Raw genomic sequence first — 16832 nt, forward strand, 5'->3', positions numbered from 1 at the left:
TGTCTCCTTTGAAAATCTGCTAACATTCCTGCCAAAATCTGTCTGGCCAGATATAAAAACATTAAGTAAGAGACAATAAACCTCAACTAATTGCTTTTTTTGTTGCATGGAAAAAAAATTTGGGAGGGAAATGAGGCATTGTGTGGGGAAATTGCAACTGCCTTTTTTCACAGCATCACTGAACACAGCAAGCCTGGATTTGTTACTTGTCACTGAAAAGGCATCATTATAATTTAGTAATGGATTTGTTTTATGCCTCATTTTCAATGCATTTTATAAAGCCACCATTTTCTTGCTTTCCTCTTTTTTGTTACTTGTTTATATATAAACATGCAAGTATGAAGAAATAGCGAAAACATAACATATAACCAAACATGCTATTTACAACACTAAACCTTATGCTACTAACCATTATTTCTAATCATTACCTATGTTTCTTACATATGCTGGTTTATACATTGTTGTTCTTTCCCAGTCCAGAGGGATGTTTGTCAAATTGGTGGCTACTTGAAACATCATTCATATACACAATGAATAGGGAAAATGTATGAAATTGTCCCTCTTTACTTAGCCCTCTGTTACTTTGTTGTTAGATTTTTTTATACCCTTCCTTTCCTCTAATCCAGAGCACATAGTGGCTTCAGATGAGGATTTTTAAAACAAGCATCTACAATAAACAGATATGATGCTTCATTTTTGGCTAGTATAATCTACCAAACCTGGGCGATCTAACTATATACTGTGTCCAGATACCAACTTCCCTCCCCCCCTTTTTTTCTGCCTAGATTCTTGCTGCTGTGAGCATGGATATGGATATTTCTTTACCGTGATATTTGACTATCCAGAAATACAACAATAAAACTAATTTGATAGTCTGGAATTGTTGTTTAGTTATGTCCAGTAACCACATTGCTCTGCCAAGTTGGAGCTGACACTAATTATGTGAGGGGTATGCCTCTTAAATACCCAGCAAATAAAACACATTTCAACAAATGAAAATTAGTAGTGTGTAGCCTCAGAGATAGATAACCTCTCCTTTTGAGATACTTTGTACTTCTAAGGGTCGAACTAGACTGGACCCTTAATGTGCCATTCACAACTAGATCAGAAATAATAATAATAGGGAAATAGAGGCAAAATTTAATCAGAACTGCAGCACACAGACACAGGAGGTTTAACTCTCTGCAAGTGTGATTCCAACAAAGATTGCCCTCTATGCCGCTATTGGCCTGAAGGTGGTGGCAGAAGCTCCCATTGACACCTGTGAGACCCTTTCCCCTCTAAGGTTAATAGTGTGTGTGTGTTGGGGGTATCTTTTTCTTTTTTGTAAAGACTGCGGCTGGGGAGAGCAGGGTTTAACCACCCCTCCTCAAACACTGTAATAGAGATTAAAATTGTCGCTGTGCCTAAATACTAAGTGGCAACCTTAATGTAGCTGCTCATGACATGATTAGTGTCAAGTATAGTCTGGGGTTTATATACTGCTCAATTTATTGTGTGGTGGTGAAAACCTAGCAATGACAAATAATTTCTCATTGCTATATACCTCTAATAGTGTTCAGAGACTAGTGAAGGAAGATCTATATATCCCCAAATTCCTACCAAAGAAAATTATCTTGCCTCACTTCCACAAAGTTCCATCATAGAATGCAAAGGCTGGGATGGATGACAACCCATGACTAGTCTTGCTCAGTGCTTTTATTTTAAGGATGATCAAATTAGCACTGAAATTGGATCGTGCCTGTGGGTGTTTTCCCATTCCATCATCAGCTTTAGTCAGTTAGATTTGTCAAGAGAGATGTGTTGTAGCTTAATGGCAAAAGCGATATAACTGTTCTTCAACCTTAGGTTCCCAAATGTTGTTGTTTTACAATGCTCAGAATCCTGAGCCAGTCTAGCTGTTTCCCAAAGGTTCTAATAAAAGTACTTGCAAGAATTATTGCTATTACATCATTTTAAAATTTCACTGTCACCTTATTTTTGAAAACCATAGTACCAAAACCTTATGGAAGTATTGCTTTCAACCTCAAAATGGTGTGTGTTTGTTTGTTTTTAAAGAGTGCAGCTATTATTGTTTCAAAACAAAGGGGGTGAAAAGGGCCTCTTCATCAGGGGTGTTCCGTGAATCTGGAGAACATGCTTGTATCAGGACATCAGGGTTGAATGTATTGTTCTTTAAACATTAAGATGACTAGTTCACGCAAGTTTCTCCCCCGAAAAGGTTGTTATGTACAGTGGTACCTCGGGTTAAGTACTTAATTCGTTCCTGAGGTCCATTCTTAACCTGAAGCACCACTTTAGCTAATGGGGCCTCCTGCTGCCACCATGTCGCCGGAGCACAATTTCTGTTCTCACCCTGAAGCAAAGTTATTAACCTGAGGTACTATTTCTGGGTTAGCAGAGTCTGTAACCTGAAGCGTATGTAACCTGAGGTACCACTGTATAAAAATCCTTGGTGGGAGATCAAGAGTAGGCTGACTCTTGAGTCCAGTATGGTTCAGAACTTTCCCAGGTGAAATTATGAACATAAATGTTGGGGTGCTGCTTGTGGGCTTCCCATAGGCAACTGCTTAGGGCCATAAGTACATAAGAAGTACTTCTTGTGGTAGGATGCTGTGAGAACATAATGTTGGACTAGATGGGCCTTTGGCCTGACCCTGACCTTTGAGTTTCTTCAGAGCTTTAGAAAAACAAAGTACAAAAATGAGAGGTAAAAAATAAAATCAGAGGAGGGAAATGAAATCTAGGGAATGGTTTGGGGGAGGAAAACATCATGAGTGGAAGACTAAGAGGACCAAAACACCAATTTTAGGCATTCCTGTTATAGGTTTGGTTATGTGACTGAGGAGTTTTTCCTCAAACAAAGTGATGGTGGGATTTTTCCACCACTACCTTAGGAACTGAGAGCAAAAGAGGTTTTGTGTGCATTTTGGGGTGAAGGCTCCTAACCTCAGTTAATGTGTTTTCCAATGGTTTTCACAGTGGCATGTGTGTTGATTCCCTATCCAGGAATCAGGGTGCCAACTAATGGATATGCCCCAGTGTTACTTTGGGAACTTAGCAGAGATCCATGGCCTGCTGAATAGAGGCAGAAACAGTGTCTCTGTTGGAAAACAGCCAGTGTATATTTGCTGCTTTCTTGCCCTAAGTGTCTAATCCTCAATTATATTATTCTCAGGCAAAACAGGTATTCTGGGAGAAAGAAGCTCAGAGAAATATTTGAAATAGCTGCTGGGCCTGCCCTCTTGGTACCAATTGGTTCACCCTCTGCCTTGATGCCCATTTCTGTGTGCCAAAGTTCAAAAATAAAGACTTGCATGTTCCTTATGAGTTATGCAGTTTGAGAAGTGCAATCCCAGTCTTCGAACCTGTTCTAAACTTGGAAGGGTGCTAATCTGGAAAGCCTTTGTGGGCTGACCTTTGCCAAATCTTTCAGGGACATCTTTGGAATCTGTTTTCAAGCGAAAGTTTTGGGAAAGACTTGCAGGAAAAGGAGAGGGAAATATTTATAAAAGAGATTTGCTGCTGATTATATCAGTGTTGGCATTTGCAGGAGCACTTCTAAGGAGCTGATACGAAGTTAAGCACAGCAAAGGAGGCAACAAAGTGGAGGATGCTGTGATTGCCTGGGTCATGAACTCATGTTCTCCAGTGAGACAGAAAAGAGAATCTTTAGAGAGCCATTGAATACACTTGAGCTTCTGTCTAAGCAAACACAGATAGCACTGGTCCGCACATTCATTTTTAGAAGTTTTTCTTCTTTCTCAACATTTATTAAACATAGTCTTTTAAATCAGTTAAGCCTCAAAGAGGAAAGGTCTGGGTCAGTTCTTGGTTTTCAGATGAGATGGGAGGCAGGATAATTAAACACCAATGGGAGGTTACTGCAAGAGTCCTTGCAACAGAAGGGCGAAAGAGCAAATGACAAAGTGAGGGAAGTCTGATAAGCCCTTCTTCTGGATGACACTTCTGGCAGCTGGAACTGCTTTTCAGCTCGGCAAGGTTTCTCAATCAATATTTCTACACTCCATTGATCTAGTGGAATGTACTATAAAACAGCAGCAAGATTACATCCAAGCCTCCAATTTTCTCTGCCTGTAACTCACAGGATTGCTGATGGACCAAACGTGAGCCTGTGCCATAAAAATTAACATCATGAGATATGGCTTTTACATTTCAAAACTGGGGAGGTAGATCACCTTGGAGGTGTTAAAGCCGTATGTGTTTAATTTCATTCATACACCTTTGGAATAAATGCTCTAAAATACAGAATAGTTTCTTCTGTGCTCTCAGACAGTGTGGCTGGGAGATAAGCTATGATTATCTTTCTTTATCAATAGATAACAATGGAGCTCTAAAATAATACACTCTCTGCATGTGGGAGCTACGTTAATATCCTCCTTAGGTAGCATTTGTTTATACTTTGAGTTTCGGTTTGTAGAACTTTGTGACAGGTGCAGTACTTTTACTTTCCAGAATGCACAATTCAGTGACAGAGAAAGGGCATTCAGAAGTACCCTTTATATTTAAGGCTCTTTTCTGATTTTACTTGGCAATTCAGTATGCATGAGTCTTGTTAACTCAGCAGATACAAAGAACAGAAAATTGTCACAGGTCAAAAAAGGAGTTTAGAAGAGTGAACAAAGACATGTAATGAAAATTTATCCAGCAGGTTCCAACAAAATTTCAATGGGCATTTTCAAGCAAAGTCCAATTAGAATAAATCTGAAAAGCCAAAAACTGATATCGGGAATCAGCCTAATATCCCAATGGATATAAAAAAGTAATAGCCACACCAACATTTTTGCCCCTTAATGTTGATTGTTGTTGTTTAGTCGTTTAGTTGTGTCCGACTCTTCATGACCCCATGGACCAGATCACGCCAGGCACTCCTGTCTTCCACTGCCCCCCACAGTTTGGTCAAACTCATGCTGGTAGCTTCAAGAACACTGTCCAACCATCTCGTCCTCTGTCATCCCCTTCTCCTTGTGCCCTCAATATTGAGGTGTGATTTAATTGCTTCCTAACTGCTGCCAACTATAGCATTTGCTTATTTCTTCTAAGCTATTAGGAATGCCATTGACAAGCTGCCTGAAGCCATGGTATATGAATAGTTAAGCGTTGTCCAGTTTGATATCTTGTCATGTTTCATTGACTCCAACTAGGATATATTAATGACTATATATGTGCTCTCATGATGGTATGCTGTTACATCAGCTGGTAGGGGAGGTTGGAATGGCTCTAACTTCTTGAGTCCAACTCTCCCACAAGCCCCTAAATGCAGTGGGTGGAAGACAGCAACAGCCATTAAATTTACTCTTACAGACTGCTGTAAAACATTGGGATTTTTTTTTTATTCATGCTGAGTTTGGAGACGATATCTCCAGATGCAGACAGACCAATGCCCCCAAATAGGCAAAGTCATGTCAAAGGGACATAAGGTCTGTCATGTTGATTCATATGGCGTCCAGATCCCAACATCAATAAAAAGTGCCACCCTCACCTCAGGAACCTTTGTGCTGAGTTTGGCGACAATATCTTGAGAGGCAGTCAATCCCGTACAGAACAAAAGGATGGACTGAAAAACCACTTTCCAAAATATATAGTAGATATAAAAATATCAACAGGTACTGGAATATATCGATGTTTGTATAGATCTGCTACAAGACAATGTTATGTAAGAAACAATAAATAGACTATTGATTTTAATGGGACTTACTCTGAGATAAGCATGCATAGGATTTCAGCCAAAGATGATCCAAATAAGTAAACAGATGTTGACAGTGCTGTCACAACCCTGCTCCAAAGGTGTAGCTTTATGTGGGAAGTTACATTGAAGTTATTCATAAGCTCCCTTCTCCAAGCATTTATTTTTTTAACTGTTGGCTATGAGTTCTCAATAGAGGATGCAGTGCAAAAGAAGGAACAGTAGACAAAATTAAATCACATTCTTTTTCCAATAGCAAACCGTTAAGCAGAATGGGAAATGGTAAGATCCTGAACTGTCTCCTTATTTCTGAATAGGTTCAATGGCAGCTAAGGACTGGCCAGAGGTTCACAACTGCAGGTTGAATTAGTTATAGAACTTAGTAATGGCACGACCTACCCGTTTGCTACTCCTTGTATCACTGTGAGCCTGAGCATCTAAGTTCCTACCATCTGCTGAGTTCAAGTTTAAACTTGAATGGCAATTTTTGGCTCTGTTAGAAGCCTCAAAAGTAAATGACCATCTGCTGCCTTCCATCCACGTTTGTCCTAAGCAGAAAAATATCTAGTATCTGAATAAAATAATATCTGATGAAATGAGAACCTTGCCCTGCTCAGCAGCTCTGTGATGAATCAGAATTTGCTATTTAAATGTTCTTATACTTAGCAGACTATAATATTTGCTTAAAAGAGCATTACTTTGGATATCTTGTAGTGATTGGTTTGACTTGGCATTGACTATGTGCTTTGATTTATTCCACCTCAGTTTATAATGTTGGCACATGCACATGTTGGTGATATTGCTGTGTGCACATGACTCCATTTCCCTTGGAAACTAGTTTTTGTGCCACACATGTCCTTGAAACTGTTGTGAATGCAAATGCTGCAGTGCTATGGTTCTGGCAATATTTGCTTACACTTCATGGTTTTGTTCTGTAAATTGCACACCCATTTTAAAAGTCCACATTATTTCAGAGCAAGAGGTTCATATACAATGAAATCAGGAGATGTGTAGTGGCAGAATTGCTTGTGCAGTATCCTGCTTTTAGTGTAGTTTTGTTTACAAAGATCACCAATTATGAGATGATACATTTCAGCCATACTGTATCTGTATTTAGCCATCTTAGTTATATAGCCATATTAGATTTCTGAACTAGCCACTCTAAAAACACTATATAACATTCAAAGCAGATGTGACATCATGAAACTACTGATCAAGTAAAGTCATACCAGTTAATAACATACCAGAGAATTTTAACTGAATGTCTAGATCTCATGGTTTTTATAGAATATTTGTAGAGCTGGACAACCTCCCTCTTCTCTTAAAACTTTGTGGCAAACACAGCTGGGGTGGAGAGTTATGGGTGACTTATTGGGGTTGAGCAAAGTCATTTGACTCTTGAAAGGTGTGTGTGTGTGTGTGTGTGTGTGTGTGTGTGTGTGTGGTACTTACTGTTATTTACAAGGTTGGGGATTTCTTTAAAAAATAAATAATCAAGACTGTCTTTGAACTGGGCCTGGAAATTAATTGGTAGCCAGTGCATTTGGGCCAGGATTGGTGTAATATGCTCAAACTGCCTTGCCCCAGTGAGCAGCCTGGCTGCTGAATTCTGCACCAGCTGAAGTTTCAAAACTGCCGTGCTACCATATACTTTGAAATTGTGTCATTGGTGTTCCTGGGAAGGATGCTATGCGAAAACTTAGTATCATTGCCAAAGACAACATATTGGGGGGGGGGGGAGATAGTTTCACTTTGGGAACAATAGTTAATCATGGCCCAATCTCTCTCCTCCCCCCCCCATATGATGACCCTGGCAGTGGTGTTATGTCATCACATACTATGTACAGTGGTACCTCAGGTTACATACGCTTCAGGTTACATACGCTTCAGGTTACAGACTCCGCTAACCCAGAAATAGTACCTCGGGTTAAAAACTTTGTTTCAGGATGAGAACAGAAATCGGGCAGCGGCGGCATGGCAGTGGCAGGAGTCCCCATTAGCTAAAGTGGTGCTTCAGGTTAAGAACAGTTTCAGGTTAAGAACAGACCTCCAGAACGAATTAAGTTCTTAACCCGAGGTACCACTGTATGCTATTGTTACCCAAGCTCTAGTAACCTGCCTCCCCTTTGAATTACGGAATTGTGTTATCTATGAGGCTGCCTTTCAAAACAGGAAAGGACAGAAAGTTTGCTAACTGGTACTAACTGATATGATCATATTACATTAGAGCCTTAACAAAGGCACAGGCTTTCAGACTGTTCCCAGGCTCTAAGTGTGCATATTAACCTTTAAAACTAACCAGTTTGGAACTTGGCTGCTTGAAGAATTGCCATAGATATATACCCTATAATAAGAGAACCCAGAGCTCAGATGGTGCATCCTTACTTAGGGACTGGCCTGAGACACTTCTCATTACAGCGTCCTCCTTGCTGACCCTATGCAAAGGATTTATGTTAATCTCCAGCTAACCAGAAAGTTACTTGCCCAGGTCTCCTTCCTTTAGTATAATTCTACTCTCTTCAGATCCCTCCTACTTTTCTCTGATCTTTATCTTGTCTGAGCAATATTCCCTCCCTGCTTTCCTTGTGCCTACGTTCCTGGTCAGTCAATCCTATAGTATTCTGAAGCAACAATTGCCTCTGTGGCTCCCTATGGCTGTTTTTTATGCAGCTTGGTGCATCCACCTGGACTTTCCCTCCTCATGACATTCTGCTTTGGGCCTGCTCATGAACTGGGTTAACTGCAAGGAGGCAGCCAAGATAACCAGCAGAAGATGGTTTAACTTGCAGCTCTCCTTTACAGTACCCAGACCATGAAATCATCTTCTGGAGCCTGTTGCTGTGTCTCCACCAAATAAGGCATGTAAGTGCAGTGGTTACTAAACTGTGTGCCCCAATTGTTGTCTTCCTGGTACCAGCAGAAGAGCTTTTTTATTTTCCCAGGCTTTTTACTCAAAAAATATTGCAATGCTTTTTAGATGATTTCTGTGTTGTTTGTTGTGCTATTACTGGTTCTACTCTGCTTTTATTCCATGGCGCCGTTTCTTTTCTTTACATTTCATATTTTTGACTTATTTGTTTGTATTTGTTTTTGCTGGAAACTGCCATAGAACCTTCATTATTGGGAGGTGGACAAATATTGTAAAGAAATCAGTTCAAATGTCTCATTCAGATATCCATTCCAAGGCAACACACAACAGTGAGAATGACAGTGATATCTTAAAACCATCATGTAGGTAGATGGTTTTCTGCATACTAATGACAGTCAGAAAATCTTCCTGTATATTATTAAAAAAAATTTTTTTAATGTATTACGGGCTAGAAATTGCAAAAGGTTGGCTGCTGTGCGGCATGGGATAAGCTGAGTATTTGGTTAGTGGTCTGAAAGAATAAAAATATTATGTAGGGAAATTCAGAGTAAGACAGGTTCTAGAATTAAGGAACTGATTGGAAGTTTTGGGACCTCAAAGTAGTTCCTTTGTTACAGACAAATCCCTTATTTGATTGAAATGAAAATGTTGGAGGCCATTAAAAATTAACTATGTGTTTAAATAATAGAAGGAATATCAACTCACAGGCTCTGAACAGGCACCCGACCAGGAGAAAACACATGTTCAGCATGAAAAGAAAAGCCGAGAAACAAAAGTAAGTGAGGGAACACAATGAAGTACAATTAGGAAAGTGGAGAGACATTGCTATGAACTAGAAAAGGCAAAGAATCAATATGTTAAATTATACTTTAACATATTGATTCTTTGCCTTTTCTAGTTCATAGCAATGTCTCTCCCAATGAAAACAGGAGACATTTTGGCTCTTTTGAAGTTTTATACAACTTCAAAAGAGCCAAAATGTCTCCTGTTTTCATTGGGAGAAATAAGCATCTTTCTCTTCTTACATTTCCCGCCTTTGCACTGAAATCAGGTATGGACAATGCAAAATTGTCCTTGGAAAAGTGTATCTTTCAAAATATCTTAGAATCTGAGCTCATTGCTGATCTCTCAAAAGCTTCATTGGTGGGAAAGGACTTCTGTATTTAGCTGTGAGTTTGCTCTGATCTTCTCCATTCCCTGCTCTAGAAAGTACTCATAGAATTGTAGAACTGAAAGGGACCACAAGGGTCATCTAGTCCAACCCCCTGCAATGCAGAAATCTTTTTCCCGATGTGAGGCTCGAACCCATGACCCTGAGATTAAGAGTCTCACGCTCTACTGACTGAGCTATCCAGTTGCCCCAACAACCAAAGTAGTTGAGAATGATTGGGATACAAATACACCATTGTACTACTGTAGTGGTGTGAACACATTTTCTGGTATGCAGATGAATCCCTGCCACAAAAAAATAACAGTCTGGAGGCACCCTGAGAATATTTTCCTCAACACGCATTGGAGTCTCAATGGTACCCTTCTGGATTTGTGATAAATAGACATTGGTTTCCCAAATGCATAATCATGATAAAATAAATGGTGGCGCTGTATTTTATTTACAGTGGCATATACATTTTTCAGACATAGAGATTATATTTTTGCAAGTTAAATATCATAATTTAAATAGCCCTTAAAACTGTTGCATTTTACAGGTAGAGTTGCCAGCTGGTTCACAGAACCTGCTCTTTGACATGCAGAAATTTAGCAGTCAGAGCTTTTCCTGGCATGGATGTAAGGTGATGGGGAAAGCTTCATTTGCTTAATTCCTCCACTTTAGGCTGCTATTTAAAGCACAAGAGGAGGGGAAATTTGGAAGAAAAGAGAGACTGGCAAATCTATTTGAAGGTATATTTGCTTTTGAAGTATGACACTTCCCCTTTCAATAGATTAGTTACCTTGCCACTAAATTTACTGATTTGGTGTAATCTCTTGCTTTACTAATCAGGGTTTATCAGTTCCACCAACCTTGCTTACTTTAAGCAGGTATGGGCTTGGTCAGCATCCAGAATAATGACCACCTGTGAACCACATGCACAGGCACATGTATAAAGGTGTGTAAGAAATAAATAAGAAATAAAACCAAGGCCAATCCCCTCAAAATAAAGACTGCACAGTGTCATCACTTTCTTAATGTTCTGTTATACATTTTCTGACAAAGAGCCTAGGGCTTTTTCCATGTTGCCTAAGGAATCGCCTGTCCATTCTCTGCTCAAACCCAGTTACTATTCTTGGGTAGGTGGAGGAAGTTCAGTTTGTGTCACTGCTATACCTCTGCTGTGTGGCTGAGTGGTATACCAACTCAAACACTAGGGTTTTCCTACCTAGTAGTTATTTTCCCCAAAACTTTAGTTTTTATATTAAGCAATATATTTTTATATACAGAAATAAATACATTTAAAAAATTAGTAGAAGAAGCATCAGGTGTCCATTTCTTCTTTCCATCAAGTGAACTAGTTCCTGTGGTCGTGAACAAATGTCCCAGAGAGTACAGACTACACAATACTGGTTCACCTTCGTCCAGTGCACATTCATGAAACCAAACCAAGGGCTTCACTGGCTGCATCAAGCCCTGAAGAAGCACACACTATATGCACTTTGTTTCAGGTTTTGAATGTTTCTCCTTGGGAAGAAACATACCAATGGCGAGCCAACAGCCGGTGCACAAAATAGATTTAGAATCCAAATGGATAAGGAAAGCATTGGGCCGGAAAAGAGCAGGAAAGTGAAATCAAAGGTCAGTGGCAGGATTAGGTTTGGAATCCGTGCTCTCTGGCTGCTATTACAAGCCCTTGGCCTACACTCCACTGGATCTGCCAACATGCGATAAGACAGTTGAACATTTTCACAGCCTTTCTGTGAAACTAATACTCCAGCCAGCATTCAGCCCAAATTATGATGATCCTTTCTAAACCAATTTCAATGAGTTTGGAGAACATTGCCACTTCCCTGCCTGCAGTTGCTTTGACAGACAGGATGAGAAGGAAGACGTGCAACCTATATACGGCAAAGAAAGAAACAATGAAAAGATATGCCATAAAAATATGAAAGCTGTCTCTGAAATCCCGTAATATTTTATTGCATAATTAACAGCTCTTGCTGACATGCTCTCCCTCCTGACTCCCTTTAACTTGCAGCATCTGGATGGGGTGATACAAGGAGCCCGGTTCCGTTTTCCCCATACAGCAGTGTTCTGATTAATTAATCATTGTGAGTGTTTGAATAATACATTAAAGATAAACTTCAATGCTTGGTGGGGGGAAAAACAAAAGAGAAAATATTGCTCTTGTTACAGAAAAGATGTGGTCCCCAAACAGCAAGCAAGATGTAAAGGTAAATACGGTCTAGGGCTCCTTGTTTGCACAGCAGCAGGAACCTGTACTCGGCTTCGTGACAGAATAATTTCCACCAAAGCTAGTTGCCAAACTGCTCAAGGGTTATTATTTTTTTGTGGGGGTGGGTGTGAGGTCGGGTGAAATGAAGAGGAAAGCTAACGCAATGGCTGATCATGAATTTTTGAGTCAACAAATAGTCTTCCATGAAGAAAGGCGGATGGGAAGATAAAAATACTTATTATGTTTCTGTTTCAATGTTCCTAAATTCACAAATGTAAACTTTAGAAACCTGCCAACTTGTGTAACTTCCCATGATCTCAGGTGTCTCTTTTATCTGTTTCTGAATTTTCTGTCACAGCTATGTAGCTATGCAGCTGTTGCTTGTTGATGCCTTCTTTGTAGATTTTCAATGGGCGAGAGGAAGGCAAGGCAGTGGGAGGCTTTGAATGCCTATTTTGGAAGTTTAGAACCAAAACACAGCTTCAGATGCTGCCTTGGTCCTAATTGTGATAATCCTATGTTTCAGGTAAAGTAAAGGTAAGGGACCCCTGACTGTTAGGTCCAGTCATGGACGACTCTCGGGTTGTGGCACTCATCTTGCTTTACTGGCTGAGGGAGCTGGTGTACAGCTTCCAGGTCATGTGGCCAGCATGACTAAGGCACTTCTTGTGAACCGGAGCAGTGCACGGAAATGCCGTTTACCTTCCCACCGGAGCGGTACCTATTTATCTACTTGCACTTTGACAAGCTTTTAAACTGCTAGGTTGGCAGGAGCAGGGACCGAGCAACGGGAGCGCATTCCGTTGCGGGAATTTGAACCGCCAACCTTCTGATTGGCAAGCCCTAGGCTCTGTGGTTTAGACCACAGTGCCAGCTGCATCCCTGTTTCAGGTAGGGTGGTGTATATATTGCTTTTCAATTAATCAGGTTTCTAAAGTCACTCGGAAATGTCATTGATAGGAATACCATTTAATTTCACATAAATGTGTTCTGGAGTGTAAGAAAACACGTGAAACCCAGCATTAGCAAAGCATCATGATTCAGTCCTGTGTGCTTACTCACATTAAGGAACTGTTTTTGCAGCTCTGAAACAGGGAGATTGGAACATGCTGAATGACTATGTGCTCATACAAGTTCTTACATGACTATATGTCATTTCAAGAGTGGCAGTCAGTGGTAACACTCTTGAGCAGAGCCAGGACAGTTTTCTGCATGGATCTCTTGAAGGTATCAATGTAGGCTGTGCTATACTGCAGCCTTCAACATGACAGACTGGGGGTGTAGTAGATCAGTTGGGGAAGTCAGATTAATTCCAGCCAATTTATACAGTTTGTGATCCTGACCAAGAGCAATTTAGGAATGTGCCCTATTTCTTTATTTTCAAAGTTTTGTTCCCTTTTATTATAAAATGCATTCATTCATTTATGTGCAAATGTGTTACATTATACCTGATACCTTAGAGATAACTGCCTGGTGGACTTTTTGCACCAACCCACCTCTTTCTTTAGATATAGGTCTGATGTTATTGTCAGCTCCCCTGCCCACCGCCCTTTCTCCATTCCCAAGGCTTGCCATGCCTCATGTTTACACAGCGGGCCAGTGGGAAAAGGTCAGGTTTATTTCTCTGACCTTTTACAGTTTTGTAAGCATTGACAGCTGGAGGTCCTCATTGCCCACATGTCAGTTACAATGAAGCATTCTTTCAGGTAATGACATGCAAGCGGAAAGGCGCTGAGAAGATCCACCAGTGCTCTTCACGGGGAAACACAGAGTCTCTGTTTTCTTTCCGGCAAAAAGAATGTAGTAGCTCATCAGCCTCTGTGCCCTCGCCTTCTTCAAAAGATTTGTATTCTGAGGCTACATTCACATATAATTTTATCTTGAAAACCAGACAATGTACGATATGGAACATGAGGCACTGCCAGACTGGATAGTTGTTTGCTTGCTGATCCAGTGTCAAATTGTTCGGTTGTAAAAAGGGAACCATAAATTGAGAATGTGGGAAATAACTAGGATTTTGCAGAGCCATGTGGTGGTGACACATGCCTGGCATCAAGGTGACAGCAAGAGAGTCACAAACCAGTTACATTCCTAGGACTGTCAAAGAAGAATTGCACCCAGTGCTGGTCCGGAGAGTTGCTTCATATTTGTTAATAAAGGAGAGATTGTCAGGATGTAGCAAAATCCTGTGTCGTATTAATCAGTCCAGATAATGTTTGTGAAGTCCAGGGTTATGCTAACTGAGTATTAGGTTGGCTATGTGCATTGTGGGTTTGCTTATTCAGACAACTGGGAGGAAGCAATGAAGTAAAATTTGGTGCATTATCAACTGGAGTTTATAATTTAATATGGAATTACTTAAGTTTATATATGTGCATATATACATATATATGGTGGGGTTCAGGGAGCTGCTAAATCTGGACAATCAGAAATATGGCTACATGTCAGCATAATTGTGAACAAATTCCCTCTGGAGAGATTAGTCACTTCCAATCCTACATAAGTTATGGTTGACACCTTCCATTCTACCTGGGGCTGGTTTTCTCTAGCTGGTAATTGAGTCCTGCATTATATACCATTGGGAGTGTGCTTTGTGATTCCCACAGTGACAGATAGCACACCACATAATCAAGGAGATGTTATTACTCATTAATACTGACTAGCTAGGTCACCCTCATGCATTATGCAGGGAATACACCTCTGCTTTGCTTTAGCCCAAGGGAAGCATTAATGGTCAGGTTCCAAATCTTAAACCAAAGACCTAGCAGGTAGTTAACTAGACATGTTGACATCTCTGTTAACTTTAGTGGCACTCTTGGGCATCTCTGTTCTAATGCGTACAAGTTCTTTTGTCTCTTGCTAATATCTCGTTTTGGTTGCTGAATATTTTAAATTGCGATCTGACAGTTACATGCTGTGATCATTCCCATCAGCTGTATGAACAATGTTCTTTTTCTAGGAGAAGGGTTATTTTGTTTTGCAAAGATAAAAGGAAAGATCAAATGGTCTGAGATTTATGTTTAAAATAAAGGGAAACAATAGGGGGGGGAATTGCAATCAGTAACCTATAGAGTGGAATTTATTACTGTGACTGACATATAAAAGGAGGGAAGTATATCCAATAACCCTTACTCTTAGTGTGCCTGGTGTTTCAGTGGATATACCAAAATGGAGTGGCCAACTGGGCTTAATTCTATGCATTGTTTAAAGACCATGTGCATAGAGACATTAGGGTCCAAAGTCAACAGAGAAAGTCCGCCTTTCATTAATGATTCAAAACATGAAAATCAATTCTAAAAGATTTAGCACTTGCCCGGGAAGCTGAAAGTTTTTAGCACCCTTTTTTGATTTTTTTGAGAAACAGAAGGTGAGGAGGTTGATGCCTTCCACTGCAAAAGGAAAAAGTAATATCCCTGTGCTTTTGCTTTGAATGAAAGCATAAATGAATGCCAACTACCTTCTGCTTATCATGCCAGGCAAACTATCCTTCCCATCTGCCCCTCACCATTCATATATTAAGTACCCTGACAGTTATTATCTAGCATAATTAAATGTGAAATAAAACAAGAAATTGCTCCTAAGATTTGAGCATAGGCTTCAGGAGTATATTAACATGGCAGCTTGGGAAGCAACATGGAATCTTTTTAATAAATTAACAACACACACATTTGATTGTGTTAGATGTTCTGGCTTGTGTTTCAAAGTTGCATGACTTAATTTCTCTGGGGAGAAGATGGGTTCTTTAAACATCTTCCTTTCTCTCTCTGATAGCCCATTTACCCTCACACACCCTGTGCCCTTCCTCTCTTCCTGCCCACGAGGCATCCTGCTTTCTCCTCCCTGACACCCTCTTTGTGGTCGCTTGACTTTCTCTCCTCTTCCTGCAGTCACTCTGCTCCCCTTCATCCAGCTTTCTCTCTGCTATTGGTCCACTCCCCCCCTCCATATTGTTCCAGGTGACTTTCTCCTTTTCCTTTCACCCTTTCCTTTCAATGTAGTTCATCTCTACTATGTCTGATGCGAATGGGTGCTAGAGACATTGTTATATGGAAGTTGTTCAGCTTCTGTCCTCCTGAGGCAGCAGCCATATTCGAATCCACAAAATGCAGTGCTGGAAACTGAGTGGCTCCCATACAGATCTGCCACGGTCCAGTGAGGACATCCAGGCAGGTGGGGGTATAAGCAAGAGACTTGCAGGTGCTGGGGCATGGCTCCGCGGGTTCCTCCACACTGGGGATGCCTACTCTACATTAAGATGGGCTTCTGTGGGAAAGCTTCCTTGGAAAGGGGGGAAATATTAAGAAAATATCACAGCTTTTCCTGCTCCTACACTCAAAACTTTTATGTCTGCTTTTGTCATGATGGCAAATAAAATGGAGTCCCACAGATTTCATGTGAAAGTTATGCTTAAACCTCTCCAGTTAAAATAAGTGATACTTAAAACTGCTAAACGTTAGTTGCCTCATGTTTCCAGTTAGAAACCTGTTGCGAAGTTCTGTGGCCTAATTTATGCATTTCTCTTTCCTTTCCCACAATGTTTCGATAACCACATACAATTCAAGATATGTGGATCTGATTCAGTGGAAAAAAACTGTATCTTTCCAGAGTTTGTTAAGGCTATGATGTTTATCAAATATCTGTTTTGTATTAATAGTTTGCATTTTATATGTACATTCGTAACAAAATTGTAACAGCAACTTGGCTAACCTTAAAAAAAAAATGAAGCACTTTGAAACCCAAAGTCCCTGAGCACTGGATCAATTCATTTGAAATTCCCTAAGCTCGAATATAAATGTTACACCGTGATTAGCTGGCTTTACAACACTTCAAAGCTTCACTAAAGCCAGTCAATGCAATAAATAAATATCTA

General features: G+C 40.2%; 1 protein-coding gene across 8 annotated transcripts in view; it reads left to right on the forward strand.

The window, feature by feature from the left end:
- The window catches only part of SORCS1 (sortilin related VPS10 domain containing receptor 1), a 437156-nt gene that overhangs the window by 76943 nt on the left and 343381 nt on the right, over positions 1-16832 (forward strand). The gene's annotated exons all lie outside the window — the stretch shown is intronic.

This window comes from Podarcis cretensis (assembly GCF_951804945.1).
Source record: "Podarcis cretensis genome assembly, chromosome: 5".
Lineage (NCBI taxonomy): Eukaryota > Metazoa > Chordata > Lepidosauria > Squamata > Lacertidae > Podarcis > Podarcis cretensis.